The 17,028-nt window shown below is 36.8% G+C and overlaps 2 pseudogenes; both read right to left on the bottom strand.

Annotated features, from left to right (window-relative positions):
• Positions 1-1,435: 1,435 nt before the first annotated feature.
• On the bottom strand, positions 1,436-1,540 carry LOC112481648 (annotated as a pseudogene).
• Positions 1,541-3,511: 1,971 nt separating this feature from the next.
• On the bottom strand, positions 3,512-5,808 carry LOC107195831 (annotated as a pseudogene).
• Positions 5,809-17,028: the final 11,220 nt, after the last annotated feature.

Here is a 17,028-nt window from a genome sequence, read left to right as displayed (position 1 = left end):
AGGACATGGAAGCAACCGAAGTATCCTATGATAGATGATTGGCTAAAGAAGCTGTGGCACATATATACAATGGAATATTACTCAGCCATAAGAAGAGATGACATACTGCCATTTGGGACAACATGAATGAACATGAGTAATCATACTAAAGTGAAATAAGCCAGACAGAAAAAGTTGAAAATCACATGATATCAGTTATATGTGGGATATAAACCTAAAAGCAACAAATTAGCAGGACAAACAAACAGAGACTCATGGACGTGGATAATAGATTAGTGGTTACCAGAGGGGAGGGGGGAGAGGGGAAAGAGGAGGTAGACAGGGGAAAAAAATTTTAATCATTTCTTCAATTAAAAAAATAAATAGTATATAAATTAATTTTTAAAATTTTTAAATGAAAAAATAACATAATTCATTAATATCTGCTGACCTAAAAAAAAAAAACTATGGCTCATTCAAAGGAAAATAATAAAAAGAAAATGTTCCAGAGAAAGACCAGATGGCAGACTTACAAGGCAAAGACTTTAAAGCAATTCTCTTAAATATGCTCAAATAACTAAAGGAAGATATTAAGAAAGTCAAGAAAATAATGTATGAACAAAATGGAAATATCAATAAAGAGAATACCTAAAGAGAAACCTAAAGGAAATTTTGGAGCTGAAAAGTACATTAACTGAAATGAAAAATTAACTAGAGGGATTCAAAGGCAAGTTTGAGCATGCAGAAAAGTAAATGAGAAATTCTGAAGATAGGACCAATTGAAGTTACTGAGTCTGAGACAAAAAGAAAAAATATTGAAGTGAAAAGAGCCTTAAGAGACCTGTGGGACATTATCAAGCAGACCAACATACACATTGTGGAAGTGCCAGAAGAAGAGAGAAAGAAAGGGTCAGAGAGATTATTGAGAAATAATAACTGAAATGTTCCCAAATTTTATGATAGACTTGAATAAAAATATTGCACAACCTCAACAAACACCAAGTAAAACTCAGAGACCCATACCAAGACATATTAGAATCAAACTGTCAAAAGACAAAGTCTTGAAAGCAGCAAGAAAGAAGTGAATTATTACATACACGGGACCCTCAATCACTTCTCATCAGAAACTTTGGAGGTCAGAAGATAGTGGGCTGATATATTCAACGTGCTGAAAGAAAAAAATGTCAGGCAAGAATCCTATATCTTGCAAAATGATCCTTCAAAAGTGGGGGAGAAATCAAAGTATTCCCAAATAAACTCAAGGGCATTCATTACCACTAGATCTGCCCTGAAAGAATGCTTAAGGGAATCCTGAAGGTTGAAATGAAAGGACACTATGCAGTAACTAGAAGGTGAATGAAGAAATAAAAATCTCACTAAGGTAAATACACGCAATTATAAAAGTATTATTGTAACAATGGTATGTAACTCCTTTTTTTGTTTTCTACATGATGTAAAAGACTAATGCATTTCTTAAAAACTATTAGTCTAAAAGCTAATATCATTAAACTGACAAAAACAGATACCACACTTGATCTTAGTCAAACAGCTGAGAAGCAGTTTTAAAAAGCTAGTATTATTACAACTGAAATGGGATGAGGATGAAGCTATATAGAAAAAGAGTTTTGTGTGTTACTGAAGTAAAACATATAAAATCAAATTAGAATGTTATAACTTTAGGATGTTAAATGTAATCACCATGGTAACCATTAAGAAAATAACTAAACAACATACACAAATGGAAATGAGAAAGGAATTAAAATGTTTTACTGCAAAAAAAAATCATCTAAACACAAAAGAGAACAGCAATACAGGAAATGAGAAATATAAAAGTTATAAGGCATATAGGAAAAAAATAGCAAAATAACAGAAGTCCCTCCTTATCAGTAATTACTTTAAATATAATTGGATTAAACTCTCTAATTAAAAGACAGAGATTGGCAGAATGAATTTAAATACAAGATTTAAACGATAGACAGTCAGATATACTGTCTATAATAGACTCACTTTAGGTACAAAAATACAAACGGATTGAAAATGAAAGATAAAAAAGATATTCCATGCAAATAGTAACCAGAAAAGAGCAGGGGTGGCTACACCATCAGACAAAAAAAAAAAAAAAAACCTTTAAATCAAAAAAACATTACAAGAGAAAAAGGACATTATATATTAATAATACAGCAAGAAGATATAATAATTATAACTAATTTACACATCTAATAACACATTATTAAAATATATGAAACAAAAACTGACAGAATTCAAAGGACAAATAGACAGTCCTATAATAATAGTTGGAGATTTCAATACATCATTTTCTTTTTCAAATTTTATTATTAGTTTCAAGTATACAGTACATTGGTTAGACATTTATATAGTTTATGAAACGATCCCTCTGCTTACTCTTTCTCTTCTCTGGCTCTACACCTAGCCATAACATTACTGCTAACTGCATTCCCTATGCCGTGCTTCCCATCCCCATGACCGTGTGTCAACTCCTAATTTGTACTTCTTCAACCCTTCACCCCTTTCTCTCAGCCACCCGAATCCCCTCCTTTCTGGAGTTCACCAGATTGTCTTCTGTATTTGAGTCTGTTTTCATTTAATTTGTTCTTTTTGTTTCTTAGATTCTGCATATAAGTAAAATCATATGGTATTTATCTTTCTCTGTCTGACTTATTTCACTCAGCATAATAACCTCTAAGTCCATCCATGTCATTGCAAATGATAGGATTTCATTTTTTATGGCTGAGTAATATTCCATTGCATATATGAACCATAATTTCTTTATTCAATCATCTGTTGATGGGCATTTGGGCTGCTTCCATATCTTGGCTATTGTAAATTGTGCTGCCACGAACATAGAGGTGCATAGATCTTTACAAATTAGCATTTTGGCTTTCTTTAGATAAATACCCAGAAGTGCAATTGCTAGGTCAAAAGGTAGATTCATTTTTAATTTTTTGAGAAACTTCCACACTGTTTTCCATAGTGGCTGTACTAATTTGCAATCTCACCAACCGTGTATGAGGGTTCCCTTTTCTCCACATCCTTACCGATACTTGTTTTTTGATTTATTGACGATAGCCATTCTGACAGGTGCGAAGTAAAACCTCATTGTGGTTTTAATTTGCTGTTCTCTAATGCTTAGTGATATTGAGCATTGTTTCATATGTCTATTGGCCATCTGTATTTCCTCTTTGGAGAAAGACCAATTCAGCTCTTCTGTCCACTTTTTTTTTCTCGTTAACCTTTGTTTTAATGGGGTCTCAAAATGCTGTAGCGGATTTTTGGTCAAGCTGTTTCTATTAAAAAGTACTGATTTTAAAAACTAATAACTTAAAAACTAACACACACACACACACAAATAGTTCACAAAACATTCTCCTTTCCTTCTGAAGGTTTTATGATGCATTGTGATCATTAACCAGTCTTTTACTATTAAACTTAAATGGCCAATTGAGAGAAACAGTTCTGAGACCGTTCTTCCACTACTGATTAAGACTGGGGCAGCAGGTATTGGAGATAATATTCATTTAGACTTCTGAGCTTTCTGGGAAGACTTGGTGACCTTGCCAGCTCCAGCTGCCTTCTTGTCCACTACTTTGATGACACAGCAACTGTCTCATGTCACGAACAGCAAAACTGTCCAGAAGAGGATAGTCAGAGGAGCTCTCAACATACATGGGCTTGCCAGGAACCATACCAACAATGGCAGCATCACCAGATTTCAAAAACTTTGGGCCATCTTCTAGCTTTTTCCCAGAACAAAAATCAATCTTCGCCTTCAGCTCAGCAAATCTGTAAGCTGTGTGAGCTGTGTGACAAGCCAGCACAGGTGCATATCTGGCACTGATTTGGCCTGGGCGATTCAGGATAATCATTTGAGCCATGAAGCCACCTGCTTCCATTGGTGGGTCATTTTTGCTGTCGCCAGCCACATTGCCAAGACGAAAGTCTTTGACAGACACATTCTTGACATTGAAGCCCACATTGTCCCCAGGAAGAGCTTCACTCAAAGCTTCATGGTACATTTCAACAGACTTTACTTCAGTTGTTACATTGACTGGAGCAAAGGTGACCACTATGCTGGGTTTGAGAACACCAGTCTCCACTCGGCCCACAGGGACAGTACCAATACCACCAATTTTGTAGACATCGTGGCTTGTCAGTTGGACAAATTGGTGGCAGGATACAATCCAGAGCTTCAAGCAGTGTGGTTCCACTTGCACTGCCATCTTTACGGGTGACTTTCCATCCCTTATACCAAGGCATATTATCACTTGACTCCAGCATGTTGTCATCATTCCAACCAGAAATTGGCATAAATGCTACTGTGTCAGGGTTGTAGCCAATTTTCTTAATGCAGGTGCTGACTTCCTTAACGATTTCCTCATATCTCTTCTGGCTATAAGGTGGCTCAGTGGAATCCATCTTGTTAACACCAAAGATTAGTTGTTTCACACCCAGTGTGTAAGCCAGAAGGGCATGCTCATGGATCTGCCCATTCTTGGAGATACCTGCTTCAAATTCATCAACACCGGCAGCAACAATCAAGACAGCACAGTTAGCCTGTGATGTGCCTGTAATCATGTTTTTGATAAAGTCTCTGTGTCCTGGGGCATCAGTGGTGGTCACATAATACTTGCTGGTCTCGAATTTCCACAGGGAGATATCAATGGTGATACCACGCTCACATTCAGCTTTTAATTTATCCAAGACCCAGGCATACTTGAAGGAGCCCTTCCCCATTTCAGCAGCCTCCTTCTCAAATTTTTTGATGGTTCTTTTGTCAATCCCATCACATTTGTAAATCAGATGACCGGTGGTGGTAGACTTGCCAGAATCTATGTGTCCAATGACAACGATGTTGATACAAGTCTTTTCCTTTCCATTTTGGCTTAGATATTGCGTTGGTTTTCACGACATCTATGTTCTGGCGGCAAACTCGTTGTGAAAAAGCTCTGTCCACTTTTTAACTGGATTGTTTGTGGGTTTTTTGTTGTTGAGTTGTATGAGCTCTTTATAAATTTTGGCTATTAACCCTTTATCAGATGTATCATAAGAGAATATCTTCTCCCATTCAGTATGTTCTCATCTTTTCGTTTTGTCGATGGTTTCTTTTGCTGTGCAAAAACTTTTTAGTTTGATGTAATCTCAATCATTTATTTGTTTGTTTGTTTCCCTTGCCCAAGGAGTTATATCAGGAAAGAAATCACTAGTAGCAATATTGGAGAGTTTGGTTTCAGATCTTACATTTAAGTCTTTAATCCATTTTGTTTAATTTTGTATGTGGTATAAGAAGATGGTCCAGTTTTATTTATTTATTTATTTTTTGCATGTATCTATCCAGTTTTGCCAACATCATTTATTGAAGAGACTGTCTTTACCCCATTGTATATTCTTGCTTCCTTTGTCATATATTAAATGAGTGTATAGATGTGGATTTATTTCTGGGCTCTCTATTCTGTCCCATTGATCAAAGTATCTGTTTTCATGCCAGTACCATGCTGTAGCCTTATAGTTTTATATCAGGTAGTGTGATACCTCCAACTTTTTTCTTTTTTCTCAAGATTGCCATGGCTATTCAGGATCTTTTATGGTTCCATATAAATTTTTGGATTATTTGTTCTAGTTTTCTGAAAAATGTCATTGGTATTTTGATAAGGATTGCATAGAATCTATAGATTGCTTTGGGTAGTATGGCCATTTTAATGATGTTGATTTTTCCTACTTATACCACAGTATATGCTTCCATTTATTTGTATCTTCTTCAATATCTTTTTTCAATGATTTATAATTTTCTGAAAACAGGTCTTTTACCTCCATTGGTTAATGTGATTCCTAGGTATTTTATTGTTTTTGATGCAATTGTAGATAGGATTATTTTCTTAATTATTCTTTCTGAAAGTTCATCTTTGGTGTATAAAAATGCAACCAACTTCTGATTATTAATTTTGCATCCTGCTACTTTACTGATTCATAAATCAGTTCTAATAGTTTTTTGATGGAATCTTTAAGGTTATCTATGTATGGTATCATATCATCTGCAAATAATGACAGTTTTACTTCTTCCTTTCCAATTCAAATGCCTTTCATTTCTCTTTTTTGTCTAATAGCTGTGGCTAACACTTCTAATACAATGTTGAAGAGGAGTGGTGAAGGTGGGCATCCTTCTTTTGCTCTTATTTTCTTAAGGAAAATACTTTTAGCCTTTCCCCATTGAGTATGATGTTAGCTTTACATTTGTCATATAGGGACTTTATTATGTTGAGGTATGTTCTCTCTATTCCCACTTTGCTGAAAGTTTTGATCATAAATGGACGCTAGATTTTGTCGAATGCTTTTCTGCATCTATTGATTTAATCTTATGATTTTTATCTGTCATTTTGTTAATGTGGTGTATCACATTAATTGATTTGTGGATATTGTACAACCTTGCATCCTAGGAATAAATCCAACTTGATCACAGTGTATATTTTTAATGTATTGCTGAATTTGGTTTGCTAATATTTTGTTGAGGATTTTTGCATCAATGTTCATAAGGAATATAGGTCTATAGTTTTCCTGTTTTTGTAGTGTCTTTGTCTGGTTTCCTTCCTCTTACTCAATTTGGGCTTTGTTTGCTGTTCTTTTTCTAGTACTTTTAAGTGTGAGGTAAGATTGTTTATATCAGGGTAACAGTAACCTCAAAAAAGAACTAGAGAGCCTTCCCTGCTCCTGAATATTTTGGAACAGTTTGTGAAGAAGAGGTGTTAATTCTCCTTTGAATGTTTGCTAAAATTTGCCTATGAAGCCATCTGTTCCAAAACTTTTAATTTTTGAACGGTTTTTGATTACTGATTCAATTTTGTTGGTGGTAATTGGTAGGTTCAGATTTTCTGTCTCATCTTGACTCAGTCTTGGGAGATTGTATGTTTCTAAGAATGTATCCATTTCTTCCAGATTGTCTAATTTGTTGGCATATAATTAATCATAGTATTTTCTTATGATCTTTTGTATTTCTGTGGAGTCCATAATACTTCTCTTTCATTTCTGATTTTATTTATTTGGGTCCTCTTTTTTTCTTAATGAGTCTGGTTAAAGTTTTATCAATTTTGTTTATACTTTCAAAGAACCAGCTCTTGGTTTCATTGATCTTTTGTATTGTTTTTCTAGATTCTATTTCATTTATTTCTGCTCTGATCTTTATTATTTCCTTCCTCTTACTCAATTTGGGCTTTGTTTGCTGTTCTTTTCCTAGTTCTTTTAAGTGTGAGGTTAGATTGTTTATATGAGCTTTTTCTTGTTTCTTGAGGTAGGCCTGTATGGCTATGAATTTCCCTATTAGAACCACTTTCACTGTGTCCCATAGATTTTGAGTTGTTGTGTTTTCATTTTCACTTGTCTCTAGGTATCCTTTGATTTCTTCTTTAATCTCATTGTTAACCCAATCATTGTTTAGTAGCATGTTGTTTAGCCTCCCTGTGTTTGTGTATTTTCCTTTATTTTTCCTTGTAGTTGATTTCTAGTTTCATTCCAGTTTGGTCAGAGAAGACACTTGATATGACTTCGATCTTCTTAAATTTATTGATACTTGTTTTGTAGCCTAATATGTGGTATATTCTGGAAAATATTCCATGTGTACTTGAGAAGAATGTGTATTTTGCTGCTTTGGGATGAAATGCTCTGAAAATCTCAATTAAATCCATCTGGTCTACTGTGTCATTTAAGCCCACTCTTTCTTTATTGATTTTCTGTCTAGAAGATCTGTCCATTGGTGTCAAAAGGGTGTTACAGTCCCCTACTATGAGTGTATTACTGTCAATCTCTCCTTTTATGTCGGTCAATAGTTGCTTTATATTTGTAGGTGCACCTATGTTGGGTGCATTTGTGTTTACTAGGGTTATGTCCTCTTGTTGGATTGACTTATCATTATATAATAGCCTTCTCTGTCTCTTATAGCCTTTGCTTTAGAGTCTATTTTGTCTGATATAATTATTGCTATCCCAGCTTTTTATCCATTCCATTTGCATGAAATATCTCCTTCCATCCCTTTTCTTTCAGTCTGTGTCTGTCATTTGATCTGAATTGACTCTCTTGCAGATAGTGTATACATGGGTCTTATTTTCTTATCCATTTGGCTACCCTATGTCTTTTTATTGGAGCATTTAATCTGTTTACATTTAAAGTAATTACAGATAGGTACGTAGTTATTGCCATTTTATTATTCGTATTTATGGGAGTTTTTGCCCTTCTTCTTTTTATGGAAGTCCCCATAACATTTCTTGTAATACTGGCTTGTTGGTGGTGAAGTCCTTAAGCTTTTTCCTGTCTGGAAAGCTCTTTATCTCACTTTCCATTTTAATTGATAGCCTTGGGTAGAGTATTCTTGGTTGTAGATTCTTGTTTTTAATTACTTTGAATATTTCCTAGCAGTTCCTTATAGCCTGCAAAGTTTGAGTTAAAAAAATCTGCAGACATTCTTATAAGTAACTAGCTGTCTATCTCTAGCTGCTTTTAAGTTTCTCTCTTTGTCTTTAAATTTTGGTATTTTAATTATGATGTGTCTTGATATGGGTCTGTTTGAGTTCCTCTTGTGCTTCCTGGACTTGTATGACTAATTCCTTTGCCAGGTTAGAGATGTTTCCTGTAACTATTTTTCAAATAGATTCTCAATCCTTTGCTCCCTCTCTTCTCTAGTACCTCTATGATGCAGATATTGGTATGCTTGATGTTGTCCCAGAGGTCTCTTAAACTATCCTCATTTTTGGATTTTTTTAATTCTTGTTGTTCTGATTGGGTATTTTCTGCTACCTTGTCTTCTATCTCACTGATTCGATCTTCTGCTTCATCCAATCTATAGTTGATTTCTTCTAGTGTATTATTCATTTCAGTTATTGTATTTTTAATTTCATACTGGTTCTTTTTTATGGTTTCTATGCCCATTGTTATGTTTACTGTCTTTCTTTTGAAGTTCTCATTGAGATCATCTATTCTGTCCCTCAGTTCCTAAAACCATTGTTTTGAACTTTGTCTCTGGCAGGTTGCTTGCCTCTATTTAGTTCAGATTATTTTCTGGAGTTTTCTCCTGTTGTTCTATTTGCAGCATGTTTCTTTGTTTTCTCATTTTAGTTGTCTATCTGTGTTTATGTAGTAGGTGTCCTGTGTGGCCCACTGGCACAGTCTCCCTAATTATCTATGCCGGGGGCTCTGGATGTGTTCTTCGTGTGGGTTGGATGTGTTCTTCGTGTGGGTTATATGTGTTCTTCTGTTGTAGTTAAGCCTTTATTGCTGTTAGCACATCAGTGGATGGGATTGTCTCTCAAGCTGTTAACTGTGGAAATTGGCTATGCCCACAGGATATGAGTTGCTGTGTAGGGGATGACCCCACGGAGTGGGATTTGCAGGCTTATGTACTTGTTGAAACTATCCTTTAGGTGTACCACTTATGGGGATAGTCACATGTTGCTCTGCTGTGGTCTGGCACCAGCCTCTGGGTGCATTGGTTTTGTGGCCCCTTGGAAGGGGCTCCCCAGTAGGCCAAGGTCAGCCACTGCCTTTGATTACTCGGGGATACCTAATGGGAGCTACGAGGTGATTGGAAGAGCCTTTGGGTAATTACGTGAGTTGGGTGGTGCAGAAACCCAGAGAGTCATCAGCATATATTGAACAGATTTCCCCTGGCCACTTCAGTGTCAGTTTTCATGCCAGCACCGTCTCTGTGGCTTCCTGTAAAAGTCTCAGATCGCAGCAAGGCCAGCCACTGCCTGTCTTGGGCCTACAAATAAATACCTGACATCTATTCGAGAGATACTGTAGCTGGGGGCAGGGTTTGTGGCATGCCACCGAAAGTCTCTTTTGCATGCAACAAATTGAGGGGTGTTGTTTGCTGTCAAATTTGTGTCCCAAGGAAAGCACAGGGTGGGGCTGGCTGCCTGGAAACAGACTTGCTACAGGTAATTTGTATGTGTTCATATGTCAGAGGCCCATTGATCACTACCTGAACCACTTGTATTCTGCAAGGCAGTGTGGAAGATAAAGCAGCTTATAGGGATGACAATTTTTTTGTTCTGTTGTCAAAGTATGCCCCCAATTTGTGGCCAAATAAGGTAAAGAAATCAACAGAGAAAAGGGTTCCCATTACATCTATCCTTATACCCTCTTTGAGGCAGCATCAGTTAGCAGAAAGCTAATTGGGCACAGAATTGCTCTGTAGAGAATTAAACATAAATGCACCTGGTCTGAGTTAAGAAAGCTAAATGTAACCTCCAAGAACACCTTGAACCTTAGATTCTGAGGACCACGAACAAGAGATGGATCCAGCCTGCACCAGAGTGAGACTAGGGGCACCTCTGACTACCAGTAGGCAGCCTGGAACACTCTGCCATCTAATTCTTTCCTCCTATATCTTACCCCGGAAGAGCTACAGTCAGAAGTGGAAAGAGGAGAAGGAAGAGGAGTGAAAGAGCAGATCACAGCTCCATCTCCTCAAAGTCTCTAAAGCCAGAAATAGACCAGAAATGGTGTGGTGAATTATATATATGTCTATCCCCTAGACTATTCATTTAATAAATATTTACTGTGCCAGGTACTATTCAAGGCTCTGAGGATACAGATGTGAACAAAAGAGAAAAAATCTCTACCCTCAGAGATCTTATGTTCTCAGGAGATACACTAGGCCTCCCTTGAGAGTAGGAACTATGACAGGTTTATGGCTATAGCCCAGGGTCCAACACTATATTTGGCTGGGGCTCATTAAATGTTGTTTAGATGAACCACATCACATTTTTTTGAATTTGTGTTGGACGCGTTGTGGTTGCTTCCCCAGAATCTAATTTCCCTCTTCTCAGCAACTTTCAAGCTCCATTTGGAGGGCTATGTTATTTGGGGAAAATAGAACTTCACCCCCAGCTCCAAGGTTGGAGCATGTGAACTAAGCTAAGTCGATCCATGTAGTCTATACCCCTGACTTCAGTGATTTGTTCAAGTACATAAACTAAGGCAAACCAATCAAAGTGGAACTGAGGACAGAGATGCTTTTTCTCTTTCTAATGTAATATAAAACCTGGAGCCACTGAAACCATTTTTGCTACCATAAAAAAATCACCTGAGGATGAATCTTACCCATCACAAAAACAGAGCCAGATCCCTCATGAAAATGTCAAACTCTGGATCAAACCACATCTGAAATCCTCTCTACCTCTAGAGTTTTCAGTTGCATGAATCAATAAATTCTTTTCATTGCTTAAGTTATTTTGAGTTAATTTTTTTATTTGTAACCAAAAATATCCCAACTGATAGATATTAAGTTTTATATAGTAAAAGAATATTCAAGCTGACATATGACACAGACTATTACTTACCTAAAAAACAGTATAACACAAAATGAAAGAATAAGATGTATGTAAATCTACATGAAGTTTCAAACACCCAAAGAAAGAGCAGAGAACATCAAGGGGCTTACTTGACGTATTCGACAGCTCTTGCTACCAAATTTGGACAAGAAGAGACAGTTCGACCCTCTAGGTGCCTTTTTAAAGATTCTTCTGCATTTCCCTATTACCAACAGTTAAAAGCCAAACTCCTTAGCCCTTGACAATTTAGTCCATACCTAACCTTCACTCTCATGTCTATTTATAGCCCGAGCATGCTACATCGGTTACACTTAGCATGCCCTATATGGTAACTAGCATTGGGGATGACCCCTAATGATCTTCCTCTCCCAATATTCATACTCTTGCGTAGTCCCCTTCATCATTGAATCATGGCTGGCCTGTGTGAACATTTTAAGAATATAGAATATAACAGAGGTGAAGGTGTGTGACTTCCACAACTAGATTATAAAAAGCTTTGCAGCTTCTGGCTTGCTCCCTTGGATTGCTCTCTCTGGAGGCTGAGGAAAGTCACTCACCATGCTTTGAGGACATTTAAGCTATCCTGGTGGAAAAGGACTGAGGACTCCCACAAATAGCCAGTACCTACTCACCCTCAATGTGAGTGAGCCACTTTGAAAGCAGATCCTTCAACTAAAGTCAAGCCTTCAGATAATTGCAGCCCCAGTTGACATCTGACCACAACCTCATGAGACACTGAGTCAGACAGCTCAGCCACACCATTCTCAATTTCCTGACCCAGAGGAATCATGGGAGATAAGAAATAATTATTATTGGGTTTTTGATTATTTGGATTTTTTAAATATCGACTTAATTTTTTAGAGCAGTTTTAGGTTTATAGCAAGCTTGAGGGGAAGATTTTCCATATACCTCCTACTCCCACATATGTGTCACCTCCCCCATTGTCAACATCCTCCACAGAGTGATATTTTCACTGTCTTCATAGTTTTGCCTTTTCTAGAATGTCATATAGTTGGAATCATAAAGTATGTAGCCTTTCAGAGTGGCTTCTTTCACTTAGTAACATGCATTTAAGTTTCCTCCATGTTTTTTCATGGTTTGGTAGCGCATTTATTTTTAGCACTGACTAATTCCATTATCTGGATATACCACAGTTTATTTATCTATTCACCTACTGAAGGATATCTTGGCTGCTTCCAAGTTTTGGCAATTATGAATAAAGCTGTTGTAAACATCCATGTGCAGAGTTATGTGTGGACATACTTTTCAACTCCTTTGGAAAATTGCTGGCTTGTATGATAAGAGTATGTTTATTTTTGTAAGAAACTGCCAAACTGTCTTCCAGAGTGGCTGTACTGTTTCACATTTCCACCAGCAATAACTATTGTCGTTTTAAGTCATTAAGTTTAGGGTTATTTGTTATGCAGCTTTAGATAACAACCTATCATTGAACTCATCTAGGATGCTGTTTGCATCTTTTTGTCTTTCTTAGAAACTCCTACTTGCTCTCCAAGGGCCAACTCAAGCTGCCACCTTTTTTGAGAAGCCTGCCCTGATTTTCCCATTCAGATCCAGGTTTTCCTGCATATATCTCTATTAGCAGCTCTCACACTATAATCTCATTAAATGTTTATGAGGTTATTTCTCCTGTTATAGCTTATTAAAGGCAACAATTTTTAATTATCCAAATTTATATTCCAGAGACTGAGAATGGTACATGCTACATTAAATTAGCAAATGTTGATTAATTAAATAAATAAAACCAGCTCTGAACAAGACAGAGGATGCCTTACACTAGTCTGAGGAGCATAAAAGGAGTAAGAAAAAAGGAACAGTGGAGAGAAGGGCCAAAGATATTGTTGGCAGACTGGTCTAGCTCCTAGTTCTTTAGTTCACTTTAAAAAACACCTTTCCTTGATAATAAAAATGCCAATAAAACCTAGGTAAGCAGTAGTAGGTGGTTCCACAGTATCTTTTGCTTTCAAAAGAAAATTAATCTGCAGATATAAAAATAACCAAAATAAACAAAAATTTTAAAAGAAATTTTTAAAAAGAAAAGAAAAATGTAAGAACCATTGCAACAGAGAACTGGAACAATAATGTGGCCAAAAGCCGGGTACTAGGGTCATGGTGTGGGGAGAGACAAAGGCTGGATCTTGACAGTCTAAAAAGGAGGAAGGAACATCTGGTTTCAAACACTTCCTGTTCACAAATAGAGCAAGAGGAAATGCGGTTTAAAAAGGGGCCCCTCAATGAGAGTAGAAAGCCATGGGCTGGGGGTCTTTTTCCAGAATCTTGATAATGAAAGTTATTCTTGGAGTAAAGGACAAAAAGGTCTCAGAGGTCAGGCACTGAGTCCAAAAACAAACTGGAATTTTAGAAGAGGTTGGATTGATGTCCAGTTAGAACATAGCAGGGAGAAGTGAATCTTGGAAAGATTTAGAAAGTGGTGTCAAAGGAACTCAAAAAGAGTCTGGAGGCTTTGCTAGAAATAAATTATAAAGATTTATTCAAGGGTCTTAAAGTTTGGAAACTTGGAATATAGCTAGGCAAAAACCCAGAGTGTTCCAAAAAAGAAAGAAAAAAGCTTTTATAATGAAAAGCCTATTCTTAAGAATAATCAATTCTGCATTCTTAGCCCTAGGAGTGGTCCAGGACTATTATCAGTCAGATGTCAGACTGTCTGGATGAGTGCCAGGAGGTCTGGTCACTTCTGGTGGTCTAGATAATGGATGCCAGATGGATGTTACATTGACTATTTATGTGAGTCTTTCGGGGAATAATCAGAGGGTTATCTGGAGATTTGGTGTATATCCAGGTATTAACACATAATGAACTGATATATATCCAGGCAATGACACAGGACTGGAAAGTTCAAGAGTTTAAGTTCCCAGGCTTAGTTAGAACAAGAATAGAGTCATTCCTCATGCCTCAACCTATTTGATTTTAGTAATTTAGCATCTTGACTATAGTGACTTTATTTTACTTCTTCACTCTTTTCCTCAGTAGAAATCAAAGATGAATTCTGATCTAGCTATAGATGTGGGAATTAAATGATTGATCTGAATAACACAACTAATATGGTAGCATTATATGTAGAAAACTAACTTTTAGAAATAGAATATAGTTTTTTAAGAAGTAAAGCACACTTTACAAAAACCATTTTAATTTTATGCCACAAAAAGGCAGAAATGATATAGGCTATATTTTCTGATCATGATCCATTAGGGTAAAAAATATAAAATGTCAAAAATGCAACTAAAAATACTTAATTTTGAAAATTAAACATTTTAAGAACATAGAACAAATAGCACATAGTATAATAACCTGTTATATTTTTAAATAATAATAATAATAAAACACTAATAACAACTGACATTGATTGAGCATTTACTCTGTGCCAGGCACAGTTCTAAGTGCTTTGCATGTGTTAACTCATCTGATCTTCATAGAAATCCTATGAAGAACATATTATTCCTATTTTGTAGATGAAGAAAAAGAGGCACACGAAACTTACGTAATTTTATACCAAGTTTTTACAACAGAGCTTTTATCTTCTAGGATGCTTTGGGCTACAAATTAGAGATCTCAACTCGAAAAATAGCCAATGTATCACATCGCAGAACAAGACCAGAGGGGGACTCCAGAGCCGGGTATTCAGCAGCTCAGTAGCTTTATTAAGGACTCGGTGATTTCATGTCATTTCATTTGAATTCTGTGATTATGCTGAACTGAATTGTTCTCAATTTCTCTTTACGACTATAAAGGTTCTCTTTGCTTCCTCTTTTCTATATGAAAGTGAGGCTACTTTAGCTAAAAGTGTTTCACTTCCGCAGTATCTACTACCATAGTTTGCTTAGCCTCTTTCTGGACCCTTATAGTTAAATTCATGAATTCCTCACACATTTATTTGTTCATTAAAATACTATATATTGGAGCCGGGGCTAGCAGGAGCAGGGAACAGGGATTTTGGAGAAACATAGTGGAATGAGAGATGTCACCAGACATCTCCTCTTGAAACAACAATAAGCTGAACATCTAAAACTCAACAAAAAAACACCCAAATTGCACACCAGCACGTCTGAGTGTGGAATCTGTGCATAAGAGCTACCACAGGTCAGAACCCTGGGTGTCGGGCGGTGCACTGGGAGAAATAAAGAAGCTGCCTCTCATAGCTGCTGGAGCTCACTGTAGGAGGAGTGGGAGAGAAGAAGGTGCTTCAACTTCCCTGAACAGCTCCGCCTGGGAGTGCTGTGAATTTCACGCAGCTGGTGGCAGGGTCTAGTCATCAGGGCAGAAAGCAGAGAAGCGGAACTGCAGAAAAACGGCATGTTATTGGCAGCAAAACAGACACATGGACCAGTGGAACAGAATCAAGGGTGCAGAAGTAAACCCATATTTATATGGGCATATAATTTTTGACAAAGAAGCCAAAAACATACAGTGGAGAAAGGAAAGCCTCTTCAATAAATGGTGCTGAGAAAACTGGAAGGCTAGCTACAAAAGAATGAAACTAGACTGTTATCTATCACTAGACATCAAAATTAACTCAAAATGGACTAAGGACCTAAATATAAGACCTGAAACAATAAAATGCATAGAAGCCAACATAGGAACTAAATTCAAGGACCTTGGACTTAAAGAGGATTTTATGAATCTGACCTCAAAGGCAAGGGGAGTAAAAGCTAAAATAAATGAATAAGACTACATCAAACTAAAAAGCTTCTGCTCAGCAAAAGAAATCATCAACAAGGTAAAGATGCAGCCATCCGAATGGGAAAGTATATTTGCAAGCAACGCCTCCGATAAGGGCCTAATATCCAAAATATACAAAGAACTCATAAAACTCAATAACAACAAAAAAAACAAACGATCCAATCAAAAGATAGCCAGTAGACCTGAACAGATACTTCTCCCTAGAGGACATACAAATGGCAAACAAATATTTGAAAAGATGCTCAACATCTCTAGCTATTAGGGAAATACAAATCAAAACCACAATAAGATACCATCTCACACCTGTTAGAATAGTTATAATCAACAGGACAAGTAATAACAGATGTTGGAGAGGATGCAGAGAAAAAGGAACCCTCATACACTGCTGGTGGGACTGAAAATTGGTACAGCCACTATGGAAAACAGTATGGAATTTCCTCAAAAAACTAAGAATTGATCTACCACATGATCCAGCAATCCCTCTACTAGGTATTTACCCCAAAGACTTGAAAACACGTATCAGAAAAAATATTTGCATACCGATGTTCATAGCAGCATTATTCACAATGGCCCGGATATGGAAGCAACCAAAGTGTCCTACGATAGATGATTGGCTAAAGAAGCTGTGGTACATATATACAATGGAATATTACTCAGCCATAAGAAAAGATGACATACTGCCATTTGTGACAACGTGGATAGAACTCGAGATAATCATACTAAGCGAAATAAGCCAGACGGAAAAAGTTGAAAATCACATGATATCAGTTATATGTGGGATATAAACCTAAAAGCAACAAATGACCAGGACAAACAAACAGAGACTCATGGACACGGATAATAGACTAGTGGGTACCAGAGGGGACAGGGGAGAGGGGAAAGAGGAGGTAGACAGGGTAAAGTGGATCAAATATAGGGTAGCTGAAGGAAACTGGACTTCAGGTGGTAAACACACAATAGCAAATATAAATGTCAAATGATAATGTACACCTGAAAA

Source organism: Pteropus alecto, unplaced genomic scaffold (assembly GCF_000325575.1).
Source record: "Pteropus alecto unplaced genomic scaffold, ASM32557v1 scaffold44, whole genome shotgun sequence".
Lineage (NCBI taxonomy): Eukaryota > Metazoa > Chordata > Mammalia > Chiroptera > Pteropodidae > Pteropus > Pteropus alecto.
Note: the sequence above shows the minus strand (reverse complement) of the source record. Positions and strands in the feature narration are given on the sequence as shown.